The sequence below is a fragment of the Corylus avellana genome, chromosome ca10 (assembly GCF_901000735.1).
Source record: "Corylus avellana chromosome ca10, CavTom2PMs-1.0".
Lineage (NCBI taxonomy): Eukaryota > Viridiplantae > Streptophyta > Magnoliopsida > Fagales > Betulaceae > Corylus > Corylus avellana.
Genome location: NC_081550.1, coordinates 12,455,880 through 12,470,598, shown reverse-complemented (window position 1 = coordinate 12,470,598; position 14,719 = coordinate 12,455,880).

The window sequence follows — 14,719 nt, the reverse complement described above, 5'->3', positions numbered from 1 at the left end:
TTTAAGTTTGGGGGACGCCCTAGCCTTGTTCACACTCAGATTTCTTTATTTCCGGTAATGTATTTCTATACTACACATTGAGGGCAATGTGTAATTCAAGTTTGGGGGTATGGAAAAACACTTTGTCTATTTATTTTTTTTTTTATTTGTTTAATTTTTTGTCTTTCTGTGTTAAAAAAATTTTGAAAAAATAAAATAAAATTTTGTGCTATGTTTTTGTCAAGATTGAGTTAAGCTATGACTATGGTTTACATTTCATTAGCTTGCTTAAAGCGTTGAACACATCATTATGTCATTAGAAGTTTGAGTCCTTTGACTTATTTTTTGGTAAAAGAGATTTCACTTGTTTTGAAATAAATTTTTATGAGCACATTAGCATGTTTTCTGTGAGGTATGATGTTTGAGCTTAAGCTTGTTCTCTTTGAGATTTGTTGGATGACCTATTAATGAATAACCATTGGCTTGCAAGATATAAAAAAAATAATAATAATAAATAAATAAATAAATAAATAAATAAAAAAGAGAAGGAAAAAGAAAAGAAAGATCATGTTGAGTTTTCCGCTGAGTAACCGGACCTCTTGCCTCATTAAGCATTGAGTGTTCGTGTCAAAAGGTGTGAAGTTCAGTGTTGATATGGCTAATCTGACTTCGTAGCCTTTTTGACTTAAGTTAATAAGCCCTCAGGGATGTTTTACATCTAGTGCCCTAAAGCCACTTGGCTTGGGAGTCATTGGCCTAACACTTGTTACATGGGTCAATTAGAAAGCTTAAGGAAGTTAGACATTGCAGAGCCTGTAAAAAGAAAAAATGCATATCTTGCCTTGGTTGTTTCATTTGTTAGGGATTCTTACAAATTTTATGGAACTTATCTTGAGTTTAAACTGAAAGCTTCATGATTATATACTAATTACACTTTACACATTTCAGAACATATGAGGTCTCAATTGTCCATTTATGAGTAATTTGATTTTGGATTTCCTTTTGACTGTTATGATGGTGTTTGTCTTTTTAAGTTTGCTCATGAATAAGAACCATGGTTTATGTGAAATTCCTTTCTTGTTAACAACATAGTGCACAATGTTTGTGGGTATCATTCCTGTTAAGCCCTCACGAGACTTCACTCGTCCACTAGGGATGCCTAGGGGTTTAAAAGGCTTGTTGCATATGCTAAATGCAATCGTTTCTCCCACGAAAGAGAATTTATGTTTTGTTTTGTTTTGTTTTCATTTTATTTTTTGTTTTGTTTTGCTAAGGGACTATCAAAAGTTAAGTTTGGGGGTGTTTGATGTGTGCCAAATATTGCATATTTGGACCCCTTAATTTACTTGTGTTAATCCTTTAGCTGTGTTATTATCTGATGTTCTGTGTTAGTTTTGTGTTTTTAGTATTTTCTAGGTGATTGAAGAAAAACTACTTTTTGGAAAAAAACATACTTTGAGAAGACCTAGATGATGTGGTTAAGTCTAACCAAATCCAAGAAAAAGGTTAAATCAGATTAAATTGGATAAAAGATCAGATTGGATAAGATTTCAGATCGGATTCAAATTCAGATTCTGCACATGTCTCAGTATTTTAAACATAACTTTCGGGTCAAATATTGGATTGAAGTGATTCAAATGGCATTGGAAAGCTAGATCAAAATTATACAATTGGTTGTGAAATAGGATTTTTCTAATTCGGAAGGTTACTATGCCAAAATCTCCCCCCAATTATAGAACACAAATCTGGACGAATCCTATTTCGATTTCAAACTTCTATTTTGACTGGGAGATAGACCTCCGAATTATCTAGGTTTACATGGGCTTCTAGGACTTCCATAAGCCTATAAATAGATCTCTTTGCATTCAAGAAAGGGACACAAGTTCAGAGAGCAAAATTATAATTTTTTCTCTTTTTAGCTTAGGTTTTCTTTAGGTTTAGGTTTTATTTTTTTGTGGAGCTAAATTCCCAACTAAGGTTGGGGTTGAAGCCTCACCGATGAAGAACATCAATACTTTCATGTAAGTCTTTATTTATCTGATTTTATTGGGTTTAATATTTCAATTGTTTTACTTCTTTTCAATATGTGGCATGATTCTTGGATATCTTGTTGTGATTCAAGGATACAGTTGATGATTTAAGATAATTTCACATAATTGATTGCTTGATTTTATTTGCCTAAATAATTGGATATCTCTTGTGATTTGTTCTATGGATACATTTGGTGTTTCAATTGAGATTGGATATCTTTTGTGATTTACAGATACATCTGATGATTTAATTGATATTGGATTCCTTTTGTGATTTGTGCAATGAATGGATACGTGGGATGGTTTTGATTAACTGTTGAAGCATAGTAAAACATATCTAAGATTTTAATTGTGAGAACTTCATATTAATATTGATAAACTTGGAAGTATGTTGTTATGATTCATTGAGTGTGAATTCTCAAACCTTAGTATTTTATCTCTTAGTTTATTTTATTTAGTTTATGTTTGTCTTTTAATTTTTAAAACCAAAATCAAAACCTTTTTTGAACTAGGTTATGATTTAATTAGTTTAGATATAAGTTGCTCTTTCAAAAATACAATTCTCTGTTGGTTCGACCTCGCACTTGCAATCCATTAATCTACAATTGATTCGTGCACTTGCGAGTATTAAAATTTGCACAACAATGTTCTTTGACCCTTAAATTTAAATTTGAACCACCAATCTTTTCTTCTCTTGGAGCAAAGATAATGAATTTTACCTATAGAAAGGTAATTCATAATGTCCACAAATCGAGGTGGATCACTCTGAGTATTCTCAAGCAATTTCTCATCCAGAAGGGAATCATGAACTAGATTAAAATGAGGAGAATACTTAGGGAATTTTTCTACCTTGATGGTCTCTTTTTGTTCTTGCATTACTCTCCTGGCCTCTTGGTAAGTCATAAGCAATAATAATCGGGAGAGTGTGATATGTCCCTAAAAGTGAAGATTTCAATTACCTGGAATAGGTGCTCAGGGCTCATATGGCGTCTTGGGAATAGGAGTTGATGGTGAAGAAGACTCAGTGCTCACTTCCTTGCCTTTTTCTCGATGTAGATCCTCTAAGGCCTCAATTTGCTCCTCCTTCCTCCCTTTCACGTGGTTTTCGACCACCTCTCCACTCCTTAGTGTGGTGATAGCTTGCTCATGATACGAAGTACTCTTATCTACAATGTAGTGTTCATTGGGATTGGCCACTGATGTGGTATTTTTGTGACCAAAAATATCAATTATAAAATTACCACTCGCAATAGGACGAATCTTTGTAGGATACGGCTATAGAGAGGGTGTCGAACCTCAAGGACTGCAGGGGTTTTATTATCAAAATTCGAAAGATTAAAATTAACTTAATTAAACAGAGAATTGATTTGATTTTCTTTAAAACTTAAAGTGCATGAAAATAAAAGAGATTTAAAATAAGAGAGAGTGTAAGGTATTGACTTCATCTCTACCCGCACAACAATGGCTAATCATAATTAATCCCAGAAATTCATTCTATGCATGTTATAAATAAATAGGAAACTACCTTATTAAAGAAAAAGCATAATCTATCTTTGGTTGGCATGGATCGTCCAGCTAACCACTAAGATGCGGTACAACCCATCTTCCCTATGTATAAATTATCAAATTCTTTCACAGGATACATACAATCAATGAATAAGTGTAACCTATCTTTGGTTGGCATAGACTGCCTACCTAAATTACACTAAACTAGGGTGTAGTACAATCCATCTTCCCTAGGCATGGCCTATCAAATCCTATTGATCATGTGTCAATTAAACCCATTGACACATGAAAACAAGAATGATTTGAGATCAATAAAAGTAAAATACTTTCTAAGACAAGAGAAGAATTCCACAAATATTGAATTTGAAATTTAAGAACAATTGCATTTAATATGAAGAACAGAAATCAATTGTAGCAATCCTCATAGTTATACAATCAACATGCATAAATTGAAAATCTAGAAATTAAATACAATCAAACCATTGTGCTAGGATAGGGTTACATCAACACCCCATGAAGGGGTTTAGCCACTCATGATCTTCTAAGCTACAACGACAATTTTCTGATTTCTAGCTCTAAGAAGCGGTGTGTCTTTTTTCTCAATGCTTATAGGCCTATTTATAGGGATTAGGAGAACCCCAGAAGCCCTAGGAATCCCAAAAAAATCGTAATTCAGTCTCCCAGTCGGTTTGGGAGACCTAGAAAACTTTCCTTATCAATTTCGGAGTAGTTTATCTCTCTGCCGTGCATGTGCGCTCGAGCGCACTGTAGGTACAGTAACCCACTATAGTAACTACTACAATAATATGCTTCAGTAACTGCTACAGTACCCCCGCTACAGTACTGCTACAGTCCCCTACTACCGTAAATTTCATTTAAAACCCAAAATCAATGGTTTTTCTTGTATTTGTCATCTAAAGCCTTGAAACATAAAAACAAAACAAAATCAAACAAATAACAATGCTAAGGAATTAACATATGCAAATTAAGGGGCTTGAATGTGCAACATTTGGCGCTTATCAGGCTCAAAGTTATGCACTCATTGGGGAAGCTACCAAAGTTAAAGTTGATTAATATCGACTTCTGTGAAAATTGCATTTTTGGCAAACAGAAATGGGTGATTTTCAAAATAGGTGGCAGAAGCCTCAGAAATGAGAAATTGGAGCTAGTTCAAATAGATGTCTAGGGGCCAGCTACAGTCTCTTCCATTGGCGGAAAGTCATTGATGTGCTATTTTTGTGACAAAAAATATCAATTATAAAATTACCACTCGCAATAGAACGAATCCTGTAGGATAGGGCTATATTGAGGGTGTCGAACCTCAAGGACTACAGAGGTTTAATTATCAAAATTTGAAAGATTAAAATTAACTTAATTCAAAAGAGAATGATTTGTTTGTGTGAATTTAAAGTGTATAAAAATAATGGAAATAAAGGAAGTAAATATATGAGAGAGAGAGTAGGGTATTGACTTCACCTCTATCCGCACAACAATGGTTAACTATAATTAATTCCAGAAATTCATTCTATGCATGTTAGAAGTAAACAAGATATTACCTTATTAAAGAATAAGCATAATCTATCTTTGGTTGGCATGGATCGTCCACCTAACCACTAAGATGCGGTACGACCCGTCTTCCCTAGGTATAAATTATCAAATTCATTAACAGGATATATACAATCAATGAATAAATGTAACCCATCTTCAGTTGGCACGAATTATCTACCTAGATTACAGTAAACTAGAGTGTAGTATAATCCATCTTCCCTAGGCATGGCCTATCAAATCCTAACTATCATATGTCAATTAAACCCATTGTATAACCATCATCCTCATAGTCACAGAAAACAAGAATGATTTGAGATCAATAAAAGTAAAATACTTTCTAAGACAAGAGAAGAATTTCACAAATATTGATTTTGGAATTTAAGAACAATTGCATTTAATAATTAAGAACGGAATCAAAATGTAGCAATTCTCATAGTTATACAATCAACATACATAAATTAAAAATCTAGAAATTAAATACAATCAAACCATTGTGTTTGGATAAGGTTACATCAACACCCCACGAAGGGGTTTAGCCGCTCATGATCTTCTAAACTCCAAAGACAATTTTCTGATTTCTAGCTCTAGGAAGCGGTGTGTCCTTTTTTCTCAATGGTTAGAGGCCTATTTATAGGGATTAGGAGAACCCTAGAAGCCCTAAGAATCCTAGAAAAATCGTAATTCAGTCTCCCAGTCGGATTGGGAGACCTAGAAAAACTTTCCATCTCAATTTCGGACTCATTTTTGTCTCAACTGCCTGTGTGCGCTCGAGCGCACTGTAGCTACAGTAATGTGCTACAGTACCCCGATACAGTAATTGCTACAGTATCTTGCTACAATATTTTTTGCTACCGTACTTGAAATGCATTTTGAGCCCAAAATCAATGGTTTTTCTTGTATTTGTCATTTAAAGCCCTGAAACATAAAAACAAAACAAAATCAAACAAATAACATTGCTAAGGAATTAACATATGCAAATTAAGGGGCTTGAATGTGCAACATTCGGCGCTTATCACACCCCCAAACTTACATATTGCTAGTCCCTTAGCAATACAAAACAAAAAATAAACTGAAAAACAAAACGATAAATCCATCTTTCGTGAGATGTACGATTGTATTTAGCGTATGCAACAAACCTTTTAAACCCCTAGGCATTCCCTAGAGGACGAGTGAAGTCTCATAAGGGTTTTCCAGGAATGATACCCACAAACATTGTCATCATTATGTCATTCAAGATGATAAAATATCACCAAAATAATGGTTCTCATTCATTAGCAAGCTTAAAATTATAAACTCCATCTTCAAAATTCCAAGGAATTTACAAGTCAAATCACTTACAAATGGTAGATTGAGATACACAAATTTCAATTAGTGCAAAGTGAACTAACACAGAATCGTGAGGCTTCAAAATAATTCCAATATGAATGAATCAACATCTCAGAATTTATTGGACTTCATATCAAATGAAACAACCAAGGCATACATTTTTTTTTTTTAGGCTTTGCAATGCTTAGCTCCTTTAAGCTTTCTAGTTGACCCATGTATCGAGTGTTAGGCCAATGACTCCCAAACCAAATGGCTTTAGGGAATTAGGTGTAAAGACACCTCTAAGAACTTACTAGCTCGAGTCAAAAAGGCTACGAAGCTAAGCTAGCCATGTTATTAATCAACCCAAAAATTTCACTTTTTGATGCGAACACTCACTGCTTAATGAGGCAAGAGGTCTGGTTACTCAATGAAAAATTCAAACTTGATTTTTTTATTTTTTATTTTTTTTATGCATATATAGCATGCAAAAGATATTCGTCCAATATGTTACCCAACATAATTCAAGATATTGAAAACAAACATAATTGGTCTTAAAATTCATACCTCACAGACATGTGCTAGTGTGCTTAAGATAGATTTAAATTGAAACAAGAAGCATCTTGTGTTGCTAAAAGTAAGTAACATGACTCAAAATCCCTAAGTCATATGATCATGTGTTCACAACTTTAAGCCTACCAATGAAGTTCAAACCAAAATCAAAGCTCAACCATATGCTTAAGAATGACATAACAATAATAATGGACTGTGTTTTGCTTTTCCTTACCCCCAAACTTGAATCATACATTGTTCCCAATGTATGTATAGAATTGAAATACAAGAGTAAGAGGATAGGAACACTTGAATGAGCAGATGTGGGGCATATCATACCCCCAAACTTGTATGCAAAAACATGTGTCCTGTAAAAGAGAGTGATACTCCAACCAAATACCAATCAAATGAACACATTGTTGTACAAATATAATCAAACAATGAAACAACAATGGATAAAAGAAACCTGGGTGGAGATCATGTACCCTGGTGGAGTGAGGCTCAAGGGCACAGGGCTTGCACTCGATCCTATGAAACTGACTCATCTAGGCAAAATATATGGGATCCGCCAAGTCAACGGGATCCACATCCTTGATGCACGTAGTGTTCTTTGACCCTTAAGTTTAAATTTGAAGCACCAATCTTTTCTTCTCTTAGACCAAAGAGAATAAATTTTACCCACAAATAGGTAATTCCAAATGCCAGCATATCGAGGTAGATCCCTCTGAGTATTCCCAAACAATTTCTCATCCGAAAAGAAATCATGAATTGGAATAAAATGAGGAGAATACTTAGGGAGTTTTTCTACCTCAGTGGTCTCTTTTTGCTCGTCTAACAGCCCTAATCGACTACCTTCCTGGCCTCTTGGTAAGTCATAATCGATAATGACCAAGATAGTGTCATCTATCCCTAAAAATGACGATTTCAGATTACCTGGAACAGGGGCTCGGGGCTCATATGGCATCTCAGGAATAGGAGGTGATGGTGAAGCAGCCTTAGTGCTCGCTTCCTTGTTTTTTTCCCGATGTAGATCTTGTGGGACCTCAATTTGCTCCTTCTTCCTTTATTCCACGTGGTTTTCGACCACCTCTCCACTCCTCAGTGTTGTGATAGCTTGCTCATAACAAGAAGTACTTTCTACCTCCATGTAGTGTCCATCAAGATTGGCCACTGGCTGACTTTGAAACTTTTCTTCTTCCATCCTATTGAGGTGGTTGATGATTTGTTCAACATGAGCTTCCATATTGGTGTCTATCTCGGCAAAGAATTGAGGGGTATAGTGCACCTGTTGCGACTCCATAATCTGATTAGCTTCCTTCATTTCGCTAATAGCCTTCAACAATTTATTTTGAAAGTCAGCATCTGGGAGAAGAGGTGGCTCCTCTTGGTATTGTTGTTGTGGAGGTGAGTAGATTGAAGATGGCTGCTCTTCGTATTGTTATTGTGGAGGCCAATAGATGGGAGATGGCTCCTCTTCATGAGCTTCTATCTTGGCGATGGATTGAGAGTTCACCATCTCTTGAACAGCCTGACTCATCTCGCTCACAAGTTTTGACATCTTTCTAAAAAAAAATTCCCAAGAAGCTGACATTTTTTCTTGACAGTCAGGACCCATCGGAGGAGGTGGTTCGGTTTGGTATTTTTGCAGTGGAGTTGCTTGATATTGAGGGGAATATGATTGATCATTGAACTACGGATCGGCTTGATGGTGCAGTTCATGAAATTGTGGAGCATAATTTCCAGGAGCTTGAGCTTGCCACGAGAGATTAAACTGGTTGCTCCATGCCGAGCTATAGGAATCAGAATAATGGTCATTCCTCGGCCTAGAGAACAGTGTGTTCATATACTCATAAGAATAATTAGAAAATTGTTTAGCAGTAGGACAATCTCTAACATAGTGATAAAAACTATAGCAATATGAACATGGTGTTGGAACGTCTCCCCACATGACTACAAAAATAGAAATAAAATAAAATAACAAAAGAAAAATAAGACATAACTAAAAGCTCAGAAACGGCCCCCCGGTTTGCTAGAAATTCAAGGCTGGAACCAGGCAATGCACAACTACGAACCTAAGAGCATAAAAAAAAAAAAAAAAAAAAAAAAATTAAACCAAAAGAAAAGATTAGAAAATAAAATAAAATAAAATAAGCTAGATTTAATCTTAAAAACATAACAACTCAACCTTTAAGCAGTCCCCGGTAACAGCACCAAAAATTGATGTGGTATTTTTGTGACCAAAAATATCAATTATAAAATTACCACTTGCAATAGAATGAATCCCGTAGGATAGGGCTCTATTGAGGGTATCGAACCTCAAGGACTACAGAGGTTTAATTATCAAAATTTGAAAGATTAAAACTAACTTAATTCAAAAGAGAATGATTTGTTTGTGTGAATTTAAAGTGCATAAAAATAACGGAAATAAAGGAAATAAATATATGAGAGAGAGAGTAGGGTATTGACTTCACCTCTATCTGCACAACAATGGTTAATCATAATTAATTCCATAAATTCATTATATGCATGTTATAAGTAAACAAGAAATTACCTTATTAAAGAATAAGCATAATCTATCTTCGGTTGGCATGGATCGTCCACCTAACCACTAAGATGCGGTACGACCCGTCTTACCTAGGTATAAATTATCAAATTCTTTAACAGGATATATAAAATCAATGAATAAGTGTAACCCATCTTTAGTTGGCAAGGATTGTCTACCTAAATTACACTAAACTAGGGTGTAGTACAATCCGTCTTCCCTAGGCATGGCCTATCAAATCCTATTGATCATATGTCAATTAAACCCATTGTATAACCATCATCATCATAATCACAGAAAACAAGAATGATTTGAGATCAATAAAAGTAAAGTACTTTCTAAGACAAGAGAAGAATTTCACAAATATTGATTTTGGAATTTAAGAACAATTGCATTTGATAATTAAGAACGGAATCAAAAGGTAGCAATTCTCATAGTTATACAATCAACATGCATAAATTAAAAATCTAGAAATTAAATACAATCAAACCATTGTGTTTGGATAAGGTTACATCAACACCCCACGAAGGGGTTTAGCCGCTCATGATCTTCTAATCTCCAAAGACAATTTTCTGATTTCTAGCTCTAGGAAGCGGTGTGTCCTTTTTTCTCAATGGTTAGAGGCCTATTTATAGGGATTAGGAGAACCCTAGAAGCCCTAAGAATCCCAGAAAAATCGTAATTTAGTCTCTCAATTGGATTTGGAGACCTAGAAAAACTTTCCTTCTCAATTTTGGACTCATTTTTGTCTCTACTGCCCATGTACGCTCGAGCGCACTGTAGCTACAGTAACCTGCTATAGTAACTCTGGTACAGTAACCCTGATACAGTAAATTGCTACCGTACTGCTACAGTACTTGCTACAGTATTTTTGCGACACTACTTGAAATGCATTTTGAGCCCAAAATCAATGGTTTTTCTTGTGTTTGTCATTTAAAGCCTTGAAACATAAAAACAAAACAAAATCAAATAAATAACAACGCTAAGGAATTAACATATACAAATTAAGGGGCTTGAATGTGCAAGATTCGGCGCTTATCAGTCATACTTTGTGACTGTCATCGATGACCATTCCAAAAAGGTGTGGGCTTATTTCTTGAGACAAATCGGAGGTGTACGAAGTATTCAAGAAATGGTAGGCCATGGTGGAGAATGAGACGGGCTTGAAGATCAAGAAGCTAAGATCTGACAACAGTGGAGAGTACAAGGACACTGGGTTCAAAAAGTTCTGTTTCTAGAATGGGATCCGTTTGGAACGGACTATTCCAAGAGCCCCACAGTAGAATAGGGTGGAAGAACGGATGAACCGAACACTGACAGAAAGAGCCAGAAGCATGCGCATTCAGTCAGGCCTACCCAAGCAGTTTTGGGCTGAAGCAATCAACACAGCAGCCTACCTCATTAATCGAGGACCATTAGTAATGTTCGAGCAACGCATACAGGAGGAGGTATGGAGTGGAAAGAAGGTGAATCTTTCATGGTTGAAAGTTTTTGGTTGCAGTGCTTATGCGCACATTAGTGACCAAGTGAGGGGAAAGCTAGACCCCAAGTCACTAAAGTGCACCTTCATTTGATATGGAGGAGATGAGTTTGGTTATCGACTTTGAGATGACCAAAATAAGAAAATCATTCGAAGTAGAGATGTGGTTTTCAATGAGAAGGTGATGTACAAGGATAGAGGTACTGCACAACCTACTAGTCCAGTACAAGATGATCATGTGTATGTTGAATTGGATGATCTTCTAGAAAGTAGTTCGGTGCAACAAGTTGGTGAGGATCCTCAGCCTGAAGAACCAGTAGAACAACAAGCACCACAAGATCCAACTCCTACGCCTGCAAATAGAAGGTCTGCTCATCCACATGTATCAAATAGGAAGTACATGAACTTTCTGTTATTAACAGATGATGGAGAACCTGAATGCTATGATGAAGCATGTCAGGTGGAGGACTCGAGCAAGTGGTAGCTTGCAATGAAGGATGAGATGAAGTCTCTAATCTCTAACAACATATGGGAGCTAGTTGAGTTACTCGTGGGAAAGAAGACTCTACACAACAAATGGGTATATAGAGTCAAAGAGGAACATGATGGTTCCAAGAGACACAAGGCGAGATTGGTGGTCAAAGGCTTTTTGCAGAAAAAAAGAATTGACTACACCAACATTTTCTCACCGGTTGTGAAACTGAATACCATTCGTTCAATTCTCAGTATTGTTGCAGCAGAGGGGTTGCACCTAGAGCAGTTAGATGTGAAGACTGCTTTCCTCCATGGATACCTAGAGGAGGAGATCTACATGCAACAACCGGAGGGTTTCCCAGTCAAAGGTAAAGAGAAACTCGTGTGCAAATTGACTAAAAGCTTGTACGGCCTGAAGCAAGCCCCAAGGCAGTGGTACAAAAGTTCGATGGGTTTATGCAGAGGCATGGCTACAACAAGTGCAATGCTGACCATTGTTGCTACTTCAAGAGGTTTGAATCCAGTTACATTATTTTGTTACTATATGTCGATGACATGTTAGTAACATGTTTGAATATGGATGAGATCCAAAAGTTGAAGAAGCAACTATCGATTGAGTTCGACATGAAGGATTTGGGCGCAGTGAAGCAAATTCTTGGGATAAGAATAAATAGGGACAAACAAATGGGTACTTTGTAGTTGTCTCAAGAGGAGTACATTGACCGTATTCTGAAAAGGTTCAGCATGAGTAATGCTAAGCTAGTTAGCACACCCTTGGCTAGTCACTTCCAGCTATCCAAAGATCAGTCCCCCAAGACAAAAGAAAAGAAGGACTTCATGGCGAAAGTTCCATATCCCACAACCATTGGAAGTTTGATATATGCCGTGGTTTGCACAAGACTAGTTATAGCTCATGCAGTGGGAGCTGTGAGCAGATTCATGTCAAAACCTGAGATGCAACACTGGGAGGCAATGTAGTGGATACTAAGGTATCTACAAGGTACAACAAACAGAACCCTATGTGTTAAGAAATGGTGAACTAAAACTACAAGGGTTTGTAGATGCAGACTTTGCTGGAGGGGTAGATCACAGGAGGAGCACTACCGGATATGTTTTCGCTGTAGGTACTACTGCAATGAGTTGGATTTTGCAGATATAGAAGATTGTTGCTTTATCCACTATAGAGGCAGGGTACATGGCTGCAACTAATGTTAACAAAGAGATTATTTGGTTACAGAGATTATTAGCAGAAATAAGTTTCAGACAAGAGAAGAATGTTTTGCACAATGATAGCCAGAGTGCGATATAGTTGGCAAAGAATTCATCATTTCATTCAAGAACCAAGCACATAGGACTTCGGTATCATTTCGTGAGATCACTTCTAGATGATGAGGTGTTGACACTTGAGAAGATCCAAGGCAACAAGAATCCAGTTAATATGTTAACCAAGACAGTTACTATAGAGAAACTGAAGTTGTGCTCAACTTCAGTTGGTATTTAGGCTTGAGGACAAGTGGATGAACTGTAGAAGAGGGAATTGTGGGGATTGTTGAGATCTAAACTCATTAGACTCCAAGTGGGAGGTTGTTGAAAAATGGAGCCAAATGAGTAAACAATGGTAGTATCTTCTAAAAGACGTCAAAGTAAAAGTGCATGGTTGTTGCACCAACCAAGATGTCAAAGGAAAAGTGCATGCTTGTTGCAACAACCAAGACGTCAAAGGAATAGTGTATGGTTGTTGCACCAACCATGGACTTTCATGTTTCTCACCAACCCTTCTACACCTATATAAGGAGCATCAAGCTTCAATGTTGCAAAATGCTAAGACAAGAAAAGAATAGAGAGAGAAGGAGAAGGAAAGGTTGAGAGAAAAGAGTATAGAGAGATAAGTCTCGTGTTAGCCATATAAGAATTGTAGATCACAACATAGAAGAGTTATGTGCAATCTCTCTCGGAAATATCTCGTGTAAAGTCTCCCTGTTATTTTCTCCCAAAGTAGTGAAGTCTCTGCAACTCGGTGGATGTAGGCAGTATTGGCTGAACCACATATAAATTTCTTGCCTTGTGTGTATTGTGCGTGTTCATAGTATTAATCAAAATACACATGTATGTTCTGTCTAGGAAAGATTGGATTTTAAGTGAGACCGGTGTGACTCCTCCAATCTTACCTGGGAACGTACCTAGTTGTGTCTTTGGTAAAATACTATTTACCGTACTTGAGTGTTGTTTTTCTTGACAAATTGGATCCCAAGATCTTGGAGAGGAATTAGTGGCACCTAATTTCCTAACATATATCCTGTCCCAGATAGCTTCTTTGTCCCAAAGTGTCATAAAAACAGAGGAGAGTGATTTTGTGTGTATTCTGGTGTTTATGGATTAGCAATTGCAAAATATAGAGTAGAAAAGCTTCATTTTTTTTTAGGGAGAGAGACTCTCACAATGGCTCCCAAGGCTAGGAAGGTTCTTACAGTTTTCTAATATCGTCCCAAGTTTAAAGCTTTTCTTTAAATTGTTTTCTTAGCAAATTTTTGCTTTCTCAAACTATTTTTTGATTGCCATTTTTCGTTATAGAAAGTCATGTGGTGATTTTGATTAGCAATTTTCTCACACATCCCCATTCTTTCTCACTTATGTTGTTTCTTTTTGTTTTGTTTTTCTTTCTTGGGTCTATTTTGCAGATTCATGAATGGATGCAGCCATTGATGCAATGCGTCCGTTGGGATATTCTGAGAAGCTAGGTATGTATAATATAATGTATTGTAAAATAGAGGTTATAGGTATTGTTATTTGTTCTTTCTTCCTTTCTTCGCATTGTTACACATGAACTCATATAGACTTTTTAGGTTATTTTGTGCTATTTTAATTCTAACTTATTCTTTTCCCATTAAACAATGAACATTATAACCTATTCTTTCAGGACTCGTGGCCACAAAAGGAATTATGGCAATTAACGGTGCTTAAAGAGTTCGAGCGATTTTTGTATGCTTGGGTCATTGGTACGTAGGCTGCTGCCAGTAGTCTATCTCATGTATAGTCACACAAGAAACTTCTACATAATTTTTAGTAACTCTACTTAAAACTTAGACTACTATCCTTGAGATTCGCAGTTCATCTCATTTTATAGAGTTGGTTAAACTTTTGAGGAGCTTCAACCAGTATGTTAATTACCATCAAGTGGCACCTTTGTAATACTTTAATAGTGATAGGTTTAATATGTAATGACATTGATAATATATATAAAGATGTTTATTTAGTTCAACTCCGGCAAATTTGCATTTTCGTTGTGTGAATCATATGACTATA